At 36.3% G+C, this 12398-nt stretch overlaps 1 protein-coding gene across 1 annotated transcript in view; it reads left to right on the top strand.

The window, feature by feature from the left end:
- LOC148356903 (ankyrin repeat and SOCS box protein 13-like) overlaps window positions 1-11848 on the top strand; it is a 37361-nt gene extending 25513 nt beyond the window's left edge. Inside the window, exon 7 of the transcript XR_015851969.1 lies at window positions 11708-11848. The gene's annotated coding sequence lies outside the window, so the exon portion shown is untranslated. The remainder of the gene's footprint in view (window positions 1-11707) is intronic.
- The last annotated feature ends 550 nt before the right edge of the window (window positions 11849-12398 follow it).

Raw genomic sequence — 12398 nt, 5'->3', positions numbered from 1 at the left:
AAGCTAACCCAGGCTAATCGGACGTTCGCGTTAGCGTAATTATCCGTACGAAAGATTACGCTAACATGAACGTGTAAAAATAAAAAAAGCATTATGAATAGGATTTCTTACCTTTGTGGTGGACGGTGGGGAGAGAAAAATCATCAAAAGTTTTTCAACCTCTTTCAAAACTTGGGGCAGTTGCTTGCTTATAGCGCTAACTTCCTTAGCCGCATCACTCGATTTCACAGCCTCCTTAATCTTTGCTATCGTACTGATAGTAGATTTAGCCATGCTGTATTCACTAGCAAGATCGGAAATTCGTACACCTCTTTCATATTTAACTATTATGTCTTTCTTAAAGGCTAAATAGTTGGACGAACAACTTGTTTTTATTTTCACCTGTCCTGCTTGCACCGACTTTCTTCGGAGGCATAATTATGGGCTAAAACACCCGTACGCCGCTCAGCATCGCACCCTAGCGTACCGGCGTTTGAACTCCGATTTTTTGAACGAACAGCGAAGGAAGAATTCCTCGAAATTTTTGGTCGAACACCGATTTGTCCGAACTGAGAGGCGTTCGAAAACCGAGGTTTCACTGTAGTTAGAAACCTTAGCAAGAGTGGTCGACCAACTACGATTACTCCGAGAGTGCGACGAGGGCTCGTCAAGGACGACGGAACCTTGAAAAACATCCAAGGAACTGCAGGCCTTGTTGGCCTCGGTTAAAAGTTTGTATTTTTGCGTTTTTTTTTTTGTAGTACAGGGGTGGCCAACCCTGTCCTCGAGAGCCACATGTCCTGCATGATTCCAATCACCTGATTCACTGGCAAGCTCCCCCGCATCTTGCTAATAAGCTAAACGTTTGCATCATCAGAGTTGGAGAAGAGAAACCTCCAAAACATGCAGGCCATACGACTCTCAAGGACTGGGTTGGCCACCCCTGCTGTAGTAGTATTTCTGTAGTATTTGTGTCGCGTTATTGTAGTTGTCTCATCTCATCTCATTAGCCGTACCGCTTATCCTTGTTAGGGTCGCGGGGGGGCTGGAGCCATCTCTGGGCAGTGGGCAGGGGACACCCTGAACTGGTTGCCAGCCAATCGCAGGGCACACAGGGACAGACAACTCATTCGCTCATTCACACCTAGGGACAATTTTAGACCGGCCAATTCACCTGATATGCATGTTTTTGGAATGTGGGAGGAAACCGGAGTGCACGGAGGAAACCCACGCAAGCACGGGGAGAACATACAAACTCCGCACAGGAAGTCTGGAGCTGGATTTGAACCCACGACAGGTTCCCATGACATGAACTGTGCCGCACAAGCGCTAACCACTGTGCCGCCGTGCTGCCCGTTATTGTAGTTGTGTTTTGTACTATTTCTGTAGTAGTGTTTTGGTAGTATTTCCATTGTCAAATTTCTGTAGTATTTACTTAGGATTATTGTGATTGTATTTTGGTAGTATTTTGTCATATTACTGTAAGAATATTTTTTTAGAATTTCTGTGGTAATATTTAGTAGTATTTCTTTAACAGTATTCGTGTAATATTTTTGTAGTAATATTTTAGTTTTATTATTTGTAGTATTTCTTTAGTATTTGTTGTAATACTGTATTTGTATTTTGTAGTATCTCTGTAGTAGTATTTTGGCAGTATTTCCATAGGAGTGTTTCTGTCGCATTTTTGTAGTATTACTGTAATTTTATTATGTTCCATTACTGTAGTTGTATTTTTATTAGTATTTCTGTAGAAGTATTTGTGTAGTGTTTCAGTAGTATTTGTCATATTATTGTAGTCGTATTTTGTAATATTTTGTATTATTACTGTCGTACTTTTGTCGCATTTATGACGTATTAATGCTGTATTTTTTTTTCAGTTGTAGTATTTCTGTCGTATTTTGGAGTTGTAATTTTGGAGGGTTTCGGTAGAAGCATTTTTTGTAGTATTTCTGTAGTATTTGTGTTTTATAACTGTAGTAGTATTTTGCTAGTATTTTTGGAGTCATATTTATGCAGTAATATTTTTGTAGTATTATTGTAGTTGCATTTTGTAGTTGTATTTTTGTCGTATTTCCATAGTAGTATTGCTGTAGGTTTATTTTTCAGAGTAATTCTGTCATATTTTTCTCGTCGTATTGAATTTTTGGTTTTGTAGTATTTCTGTAGGTGTATTTTTTGGTGACATTTTGTACTATTTTTGAGTATTTCTGACATATTTTGTAATGTTTCTGTCATGTTACTGTTATAGCAGTATTTTTTGAGTATTTCCATAGTTGTTTTTATGTAATTCTGGAGGATTTCTTTAGTATTTTGTCATTTCTATCGTATTACTGTACTAATTTTTGCAGTATTCCTGTACTAGTATTTCTATAGCGTTTTTTGTATAATTGTACTTCTATGTTTGTAGTAATTCCGTTTTAGTACAACTATTTCTGCAGTCATATTTTTATATTATAGTATTAAAAAATCTCGTGTTCCTTTTTGAAGCAATTCCAAGAAAGTTGGGCACATCATTCTAAGAAAGATAGGCAGCGTGAAAATGTCAGACCTCTATTTTTCATTGTTGACAAAACGCTGCCGTCTCCGGGCGTCTTCAACTTCCGTCAAGAATTAGAGAATCATGAATAATAAATATTAATATATATATATATATATATATATATATATATATATATATATATATATATATATATATATATATATATATGTATATGTATATGTATATGTGTGTGTATGGTATATGTATATACGGTATATAAGTATATTCTAGTATTAGTATGTAGCATTATTGTAGCTGTATTTTTGGAGTATTTATGTCATATTACCGTAATAGTATTTTTGTACTATATATTCAGAATTTGGAGTTTGCAAAAACATGCATAACAGGTTATTTGGCCAGTCCAAATTGTCCCTAGGTGTGAATGAGCGAATGGGTTGTCTGTCCCTCTGTGCCCTGCGATTGGCTGGAGCCGGTTCGGGGTGTCCCCTGCCCACTGCCCGAAGATAGCTAGGATGGGCTCCAGCACCCCCGTGACCCTACTGAGGATAAGCGGTGCAGATAATGGATAGATTTTTAGAATTTATGTCATTTTACTGTGGTAGTATTTTTGTAGTATTTCATTTGTAGTAACATGTGGTATTTTTGGAGTGGTATTTCTGTAGTATTTCTGTACAGCGGTAGTACTTTGTGCTATTTTGTAGTGTTTTTTAGGATATATATATATATATATATATATATATATATATATATATATATATATATATATATATATATATATATAATCAATGAGGTGATAGCTTAATAGTTTGTGTTTATCTTTTTTCGTTTGTTGGCATGTGTCCACTTTTTTTGCATCTTGTGTAAAAGACAAATCGGGACAAAGGAGGTATGAGTAATCGAGTAATCGGACACCAAGCGGGGGGAGGAATGAGTAATGGTTGGGATAACACTGTGCCTTCCCTCGGGTTCTTGGCGAGGGGCCGGCTCGCTAACACGCTAACTTTAGTGAGTTTATTTCTTGTGCGCCAAATATTACTAGCGTTACAATCGGCGATATCGTAAATTTTCGATTTTTAATTTAATTGCTATTCTTTAATGTAAATAACACATTTTTACATATGCTATTTAGAAAAAAATAACAGTATTTATTCTACTTGGGCTTGACATTTTTGTTTATAATCGAATCCCGTAACCATGATGAGAAACATGACCAAAATACAACTATTTTACAATTCTAAAATTGAGCAATACCTGACGTCAACATATCAAGTTTTTCTTTAATTGTATTATATTAATAGTTTATCTTATCTTATCCATTTCAATAAGAAATCGTAATTTGACCATTCAAAATAAATCACGCTGCTATCATTTTTATGCAAATACAGACGATTGTTTTTTGAAACAATTTATTTTTATGAATTTTGGAGAAATATGTTCAATATTTATTCAATTCCCTCAGCTTGATATCAATTTTCATAATCGAATCCAAGGCCACAATTAAAGGCATGACCGGATTACGATTATTTTACAATTCGACAGAAGTTTTTTCGTTTTTAATAAATCGTATCTCTCATCTCATCTCATTAGCCGTACCGCTTATCCTCATTAGGGTCGCGAAGGTGCTGGAGCCCATCCCAGCAACCATCGGGCAGTGGGCAGGGGACACCCTGAACTGGTAATACAATAGAAATGACAAAATACTAAAGAAATCCTCCAGAATTACATAAAACAACTATGGAAATACTCCAAAAATACTGCTATAACAGTAACATGACAGAAACATTGCAAAATATGTCAGAAATACTCAAAAATAGTACAAAAAATACACCTACAGAAATACTACAAAACCAAAAATTCAATAAGACGAGAAAAATATGACAGAATTACTCTGAAAAATAAACCTACAGCAATACTACTATGGAAATACTACAAAAATACAACTACAAAATGCAACTACAATAATACTACAAAAATATTACTGCAAAAATATGACTCCAAAAATACTAGCAAAATACTATTACAGTTATAAAACACAAATACTACAGAAATACTACTAAAAATCGTATCATTAATCGTAATTTTATCATTTAAAAAAAAAAAAGAAAATCGTTTTCAATTGTAAATACGGCGGAGTGTTTCATTGACACAATTTATTTTTACATTAAAAAATGTCAATATTTGTTTGATTCAGGGTTTCCCTTCTTGTCATGGTTGCCATGGTGCCCAATTAGCCCCGCCCATGTGGCGCCAGCTGCGGCTCGTTGAAGGGGGTTCTGACTCTGTCCTGTTTTCCTGTTGGTTTTTCCAGTCCGGTATTTTTCCTGTTTATTTTTGTCCTGTTTAAATTCGGGTTCCAGTTTTTTTTCCGTCTGTTTTTGTCCTGTTGTTATTTTCTCCAGTTTTTGTTCCCGTCTAGTTTCTCCTGTTTATTTTCGATATCTTGATTCGTTATCTATCTTGACTGTCCCGTCCTGTCTGGTGTCAACTCGGGCAATTAGAATCGATCTCGTCGGTCTCTGGCTTCCTGTCTTTCCACGCCAGACTGGCTGCCTAACGTGCATGACTCCCCATTTCCTGTAAAATAAAGGCTTGTTTGAGAATGTCTCGCAATTGGGTCCCGTTCTGGTTCCTGACACTTCTGCTTGATATCGTTTTTTTAATAATCGAATCATATGACCCAATTAGGAAATACCTGACCAAATTTCCGATTAATTTTTTATTTGTTTTTACATTAACCCATCAAGTTTCATTTTGAAGCTGCCCTCAAGGAACCTTTTGATTTTGTTCTCGGGCAGCGATGATTAATTTACCGATTAATCAGCTAAACTCGAATCGTTTTCCTTTTATTCTTTGTGTTGTTAAAAAAATTGAAATAAACATTTTAATAAAAAAGGGAAAAAAAAAACATGATTAATTTCCGGGTTTGTGCTAAGCTGTCTTGGAAAACCAGCAAAAATTATTAGCTATAATCAATTATTAATCGACTGAAAATTAATTGCATTTCATGGGAAAAACGCTGGTGTAGTCTTTTTTCCCCCCTTTTATGATTATTAAAAAAAAGATACATCAAAATAAGTTTAGACAAATAACGATTTGGAATCTTATTTCAGGAGCCGCATATTTTAGTATCATATGTAACGACGTGAAGGCGTGTACTAAAGAAAAACGCTGAGTTCAGCAGCTCCTAACTTGTAATCGAGTCGTAAATCCACGAGACAATTGAGTCGTAAATTCGTATGACAATTGGGTCATTTGTACAAACAAATCTGTTATGTCATAAACAGGGTTGGGTAGGGTTACTTTAACTTGATTACTTTCAATTACTTTTGGATTACTCCAATACCGAATATGCTAATAAAAGACAAAAGAAACTAAAGATGAATAAAATGACTAAATTTTGTGCAGGCTTGGGGAGTAACCGAATACATGGAACGGCAAAAATGATGTTGGCAAGCTGTTTGGATTTATTTTCATTTTGTTTCTGTCGCATTTTATGTTAGTTTTGCCGGAGATCAAAGAGATCAAAACCATTAGATAAAGCTTACCACGTGTTGTGAGTCATCATTTTATTCATATTTAGGTTTTTTTTGTCTATTATTAGCATATTTGGTATTGGAGTAATCCTTAAGTAATTGAAAGTAATCCAGTTAAAGTAACCCTACCCAACCCTGGTCATAAAAGAAAACAAAATTTGTGGAGGTAAATTACTTGGTTGGGATTTTTACCGCGTACTCGGTCAAGTAACTCAGAATGATCGATTTTCTCGATGAATCAGATTAAGTGAAAGTGCTTTCTTTTCGATTCCTGAATTAAGAAATTGACCATTAATTCAAGTTTGCTTAACTTTATACAATTTCACACACTTGTTAGGCCTATGAATTAATCTGTCCCAACCAGCAAACAGGGTAGACCCAATTGCGTAACGTTTTCTCACAATTTCATTGAGGTACCGGAAAAACAGGTCGATAGCCGGGACGGGAGAGCAGACGTGGTCGGGAACAATAACGGGTCGTAAGCCAGGACGGGAGAGCAGACGTGGTTGGGAACAAAAATGGGTCGTAAGCCAGGACGGGAGAGCAGACGTGGTCAGGATCAAAAAACAGGTGGGAGCCAGAGACAGACGGGGAGGTCAGGAACGGACAGGGGAAAAAACGGGACAGGCGGGAGTCAGGGTTGAAAAAGGCTTGCCTTGTATGAAAAGAGGTTCGTAGACGGACTGACCACAGGAGAGTGACAGGCCAGGGTTTAATTAGGGACAGGGAGCTAATCAGATAGCCCGCAGCGGCTGGCGCCAAATGTGCGGGCGCAGGTGATTCCAATTGGTAATCATGACATAATCGTTGAAAATCTGCATAAAAGTTTTAATTTTTTTAAGATGAACTGTAAAACTGTTGAGAAAAATGCAAATATTAAACTGAAGGAACACTCAATTGAATTTTTCATTGCTGAAAATGTATGTAAATGATAAATCGATCAAAATGTAGTTTCGACTGAGTTTCGATTATTTTTTGATAAACATTTTCTTTTTGACACAATTGCCATGGCACCCGATTGGCCCCACCCGTGTGTCATGGTTGCCACGGCGCCCAATTGTCCCCGCCCGTGTGGCGCCTGCTGCAGCTTGTTGACAGATTGGCTCCCTGTCAGTATTTAAACTCTGTCCTGTCAGTCCTTTTTTGTCGGTCTGTCTGCGAATCTCTGTTTTTACACGGCAAGCCCTTTTTCGCCTATCCCGTGTTTTTGCTCCTGGCTGTCTTCCGCTACGATCTGCTCTCCCGTCCCGGATTACGACCTGTTTTGATCTCGACCAGGTCTGTTTTCCCGTCCGAAAATAACGACCCGTTTTTGATCTTGACCACGTCTACTCTCCTCTCCCTCTTCTATCTCGGCTACTGACCCTTTTTTTCTGTTCCCGACACTGCAATCGCTCGCCACGGAAGTCCCACTTCTGCGTCTGAGCGACCTACTCCCCGCGAACAGCGGTCTCCGGATCGAGTGTGCACTCCTTTGCCTTCTTCCTAATAAAACTGTGTCTCCGCTCTGGTCCTGACATTCTTATTGTGTAAATGATAACTTTTATCTTCATTGTTCCTTTATATTCTGTAAATTATAACCTTATCTTCTTTGTTCCTTTATCTTCTTTGTTTTCTTTTATCCTTACTGTTAAATGTGAAACTGGAGTGCCACGTCCAATTTCGTTGTCATACTGAAAGGGGGATACCACATGTTACAGATCAGGGTATGGTGTAATAATAGTCTGAATAACAGTCTGTGCAATAACCTGTGCAGCCCTTTGAGACTCTTTGTGATTAAGGGCTATACAAATAAAAATGACTTGACTTGACAATATGTTCAACCCATTTTGTAACAATGACAATAAAGGTATATTGTATTCTATTCTGTTTTGTTTTGCAAGTACCTTGCAAAACAAAAGTAAACAAAGACCTCCACGACTTAAAATCGGAGAATACTTCCCGCAGAAAATGTATTCAAACTATTAATCGATGAAAAAAAATTGTTTATCCACGCGTAAATGGATTATTTTCAATATTCGTTCGCAAAAATGGCCGAGAGAAAACCCACGTGAAACTTTATTACAAATTGGCCGCCGATTTAATCGGAGACGAGAGTTTACACGAACGATCTCAGCTAAATTCCTGAGGAAATGAAAGACGTCAGCTTCATAAATCCTCCGGCTTTTTTCAAATATTGCGTTTGCGTTTTTTTTCGGTGAGACAATTGAGCACAAAAGCGGCTCCTACGCCGATTTGCCGCAGGCGACGTCGATCTGGGTCTCGCTTTTGTTTCGATTATTTTTGTTTCTATGATCCAGCTGAGCGATGACGAATCGAGCGCTTACTGTAAAGGGTCCTCTTATGAAATCTTCCTTCAATTATGTCATCTTTATTCACAATAACTTGTTTTCTAGTGTACCCTTAAACAAACTTTTAAATACATTTTACAAAGAGACCAAAAAATGTTTTACTTTAAAAACAGTTTTTTTTTCAATGACAAAGCAGTTTACGATTTGATCTGATTCGGATTTTTAAGCACTTTCAAGGCCAATTTGTGAATTTCCCAGGTACCATTGAAAGAAAGATAATGTTGCGAATTATGTATTTTGCAGAAACAGTTGTGGTCAAAAGTTGACATACACTTGTGAGGAAGATCATGTCATGTTTCCAGTTATTTCTACAACTCTGATTTTTCTCTGAAAGAGAGATTGGAACCAGTGTCTGAAATAACGTCTGCCCGGACGCCCGGGGCGTACAACTTACAAAACGTCTCTGCCCGGGTGGCTGACAACTTTTTAAAGCAAAAAAAAAAAAAAAAAAACCCGAAAGATTTTATTGCAAATCAAACGTTTGCTTTATTCCGATTTCAAAATCTTCATTCGGTTTGGAGATTTTGGAATTTCAATTAGTTTGGCAATTGGCATACTCGGCAGCCAATCAGAAACCTGTATCGAACAACTTGGTGCTTCTGGACTTTGCATATCATTTTCCAAAGTAGAGGCACAGAGAACACAAGAAAAATTGATACTTGGTCAGGAATCAAGCCAATACCTCAGAAGAAAGATTCAAAAGAAGCTAACAAAATGTATGACGCTACTAAACGTAAACGTAAATTAAAAGCATCGGTGAAAGAGGAGTTCTCGTGGCTTGTAGCAGACAATGCAACGCAAACATTGCATGAATGAAGATGAGTAAATACAGGTACATACTGATGGCAGACGGAAAACTGCGATGCCATATACATGCAATGAATGATATAAGTAGATTTATAATAAACTTAATTTTAAAGTGTTGTTCTGTTATATATTCTGATTATCAATCCTTAATTACTTTGTAACAATGGGTTTTATTTTGCGATTAGTCGTCTTATTGTGTTTCAAGTTGTGAAAAAATGGGGCAGGCAACTTTATGGCTGGGCAGGCAACTTTTAAGAGTTGTCTGACCTGGTGTCCGCTAACTTTTTGTCATGAGTTTCAAACACTGTTGGAACATATACTTTCATGAGGTTTGGTTCTTTTAGGACTTTATTATGGGTTCCCAGAAAAAGTGATCAAATCTGCTGATTCAAAAATATACACACAGCAACACGAATTAGCAATTTTGGTGACTTGGAAAGTTGTGTCACTGAAATGAGCTACATAGCATGGATTCTTAACTTCTTGTGAGTGGTTATGAGTGACTACAGCTAGTGAATTCTCTGAGGCCATTTAAATAGGATTCATCGGATTAAAATGCCCACAAACGCTACACTGGGAAAGTCAAAGAAGCTCAGCATGGATCTGAAAAAGCCAATCATTGACTTGATCAAGTCAGGAAAGTCACATAGTGCCATTTGAAAGCAGCTGCAGGTCTGGAGAACAGCACCCTTACGAAGATCAAACAACACACCGGGCAGGTCCTGGATAACGTTGTGGAAAAGGTTAAATCAGGAATGGGATACGAGAAGATTTTGCAAGAATAACACATCTCCCGGGGCTCTGTGCGAGCGATATCAAAATGGAGAGAGAGCATAAAACCACTGCAAAACTACCAAGACCTGGCTGTCCCTTTTAACTTTTGGCCCAAAACAAAGAGAAAACTTATCAGAGAGGCAGCCAAGAGGTCCATTATGACTTGCAGGCACACAAAGCTGTGCACAAGACAACTATTAGTGGTACTCTGCATAAATCTGCCCTTTGTGAAAGAATATCATGAAAAGGCCCGTTTGGCGTTTGAAGAAGCAACATGGGAGACACAAATAACATGTGGCACAAGGCGCTCTCATCAGATGAGACCAAAACTGAAGTTTTGGGGGCTGCAGAAAAACTTCCCTTTATGGAAGAGTGGCCAGAAGAAAGCCATTTCTGAAAGAATTCCATGAATAAACCTGTTTGGCATTTGCAAGGAGCCACATGGGAGACAGAAATAACATGTGGAACAAGGTACTTACTTTTGCAAGGCACTGGATTTTCACTTTTTATTATGTACACTAGATTTGGTTTCATTTTGTTTTAAATCATCTTTATTTTATTTGTTTTAATTTGTTGATCATTTTGGGGGTATTTTATTTTACATGTAGTTTTCCTTTTTTTTTTTTGCTTTTATTTTATATTTTATTTTATGTTTTAATTTGGTTGTTTTTGTATTATTTTCATAAAGTATTTCACATTATCTATTTTTTTAATATTTTGTTTGATTTATCCCCCATTTAATTTTTTGGGGTTTATTTTAGATTTTATTTTTTAATCTTAATTTTATTGTTTATTCGTTATTCATTTCTTTTTCTTTTTCTTTCGTTTCTAAAAACATTTTTTGTTTATTTTTTTCTTATTTTTAAATTATTGTTATTGTTGTTATCATTGTTATTATTTGTTTATTATTTTGGTAATTTCCTCTTTATTTTATAATTTTTCATCTTTTTTTTCATTTTCTATTGATTTATCTTTTTTTTATTTAATTTATTTTGAGTTGTGAAATAAAAATAAAATTCCAAATAAGACAAAGGGAAAAAAATGTACTTTGAATTGCAGATGACATTATTGCCTTTTTATGTTGTTCGACAAAAAAAATCAAAAACAAAACAGCGAAATGAAATTTTAAAAATCCTGGGAAAAATATTTCCTTTCATGTTTTGTTCAGTGAGAGATTGTATGTGTCCCAACTTATGTTTGTCCAGTCAACACAAGTTCCAACATGTGTGTTGTCATACTTTCATGTTTTGTCCAGTTATTGCCAGTTAATATATCCTGCCTTGTCCCCTTTCATGTTGTATTCAATTATAGTTTGTTGATATTGGAACTTTTTGTAGTTCTTTGCTTCCCCATTATCCTATTCCTTTTGTGTTTTTGTTGTCCTACTTTCATATATTTTCCAGCTAGTGCTGGTTTGTATTAGTAGATATCCTGCTTTGTCCTCCTTTAACGTTTTGTTCCATTACAACTACCTCGTGTCCCAACACTTCCTGTGTTGGCCTCTTTTACGTTTCGTTCAGTCGGAGCTAGGTCGTGTGCCAAGCGATGGTCTTGTCTTTTAGGCACTCTCGTCATTGTTCTATCTATGGTAATGTTCCTCATGTGTTCTGTTTATTTAGAACTACAGCAGTCCTCCTTAAGTTTTTTGTTCAGTGTAAGCTAGTTTGTGTTTCAAAATATTTCAAGTCATTCTACCTTCACGTTTTTTTTCAACTTAAAATCAGCTGTTATTTAACCTTTCATGTTTTCTTCTGCTTGGACAGGTTTGTGTTCCAACATATTCCGCGTCGTCCTTCTCTCAAGTTTTATTCAGTGTGGGCTAGTCCGTATTCCAACGTATTCCATGACAATATCCTGCAATGTTTTTATTTTCATGTTCTCTTTAGCTAGATCAAGTTTGCAATCCAACATATTTTGTGTGTTTTATATTTGTAGGTTGTTTTTATTTTTGCAAAAAAGGAAAGCTGTTTCGTTGAAATTTAAATCAAAATAAATAATCACAACAACAGAAGTTTTCAGATCCAAATTTGTTTTCACCTTTATTTCAAGTTTTTTGAAGTACTGTTTCACATTTACACGTACACTAACCTAGATTCACTTCCTCGTTCCCCCCAAAACCTTCTTTTCAATAGCTTTATTTGCCTTCTTCAACAACGTTCTTTTCGCCTTCTTTCAACACACTTTCATGTTCTGTTCTTTGCCCGTTATATATAAATTGAGCTCCAAAAAAATTCAAAGTTCAACTGACGCCTGACTATATTTTTTCTCATTTTTCCAAGGAATGTAAAAAAATAAGAGGTCCTGTTCATTGCAGTACATCTTAACTTATCTCAAAACCTAGAAAAACAGTGCTGGTTAAAAAAAAAGACTATAAAAAAATCAAATGACAGCCCTTACGTCGTCACAAAAGTAAACAATTTTCATTTCTTGCCTTTGGTAGAGTTTCACAAACTT

Source organism: Urocampus carinirostris, chromosome 11 (assembly GCF_059441175.1).
Source record: "Urocampus carinirostris isolate Australia breed hairy pipefish chromosome 11, RoL_Ucar_1.0, whole genome shotgun sequence".
Lineage (NCBI taxonomy): Eukaryota > Metazoa > Chordata > Actinopteri > Syngnathiformes > Syngnathidae > Urocampus > Urocampus carinirostris.
The sequence above is the reverse complement of the archived record's forward strand: the minus strand, read 5'-3'. Positions and strand labels throughout refer to the sequence as shown.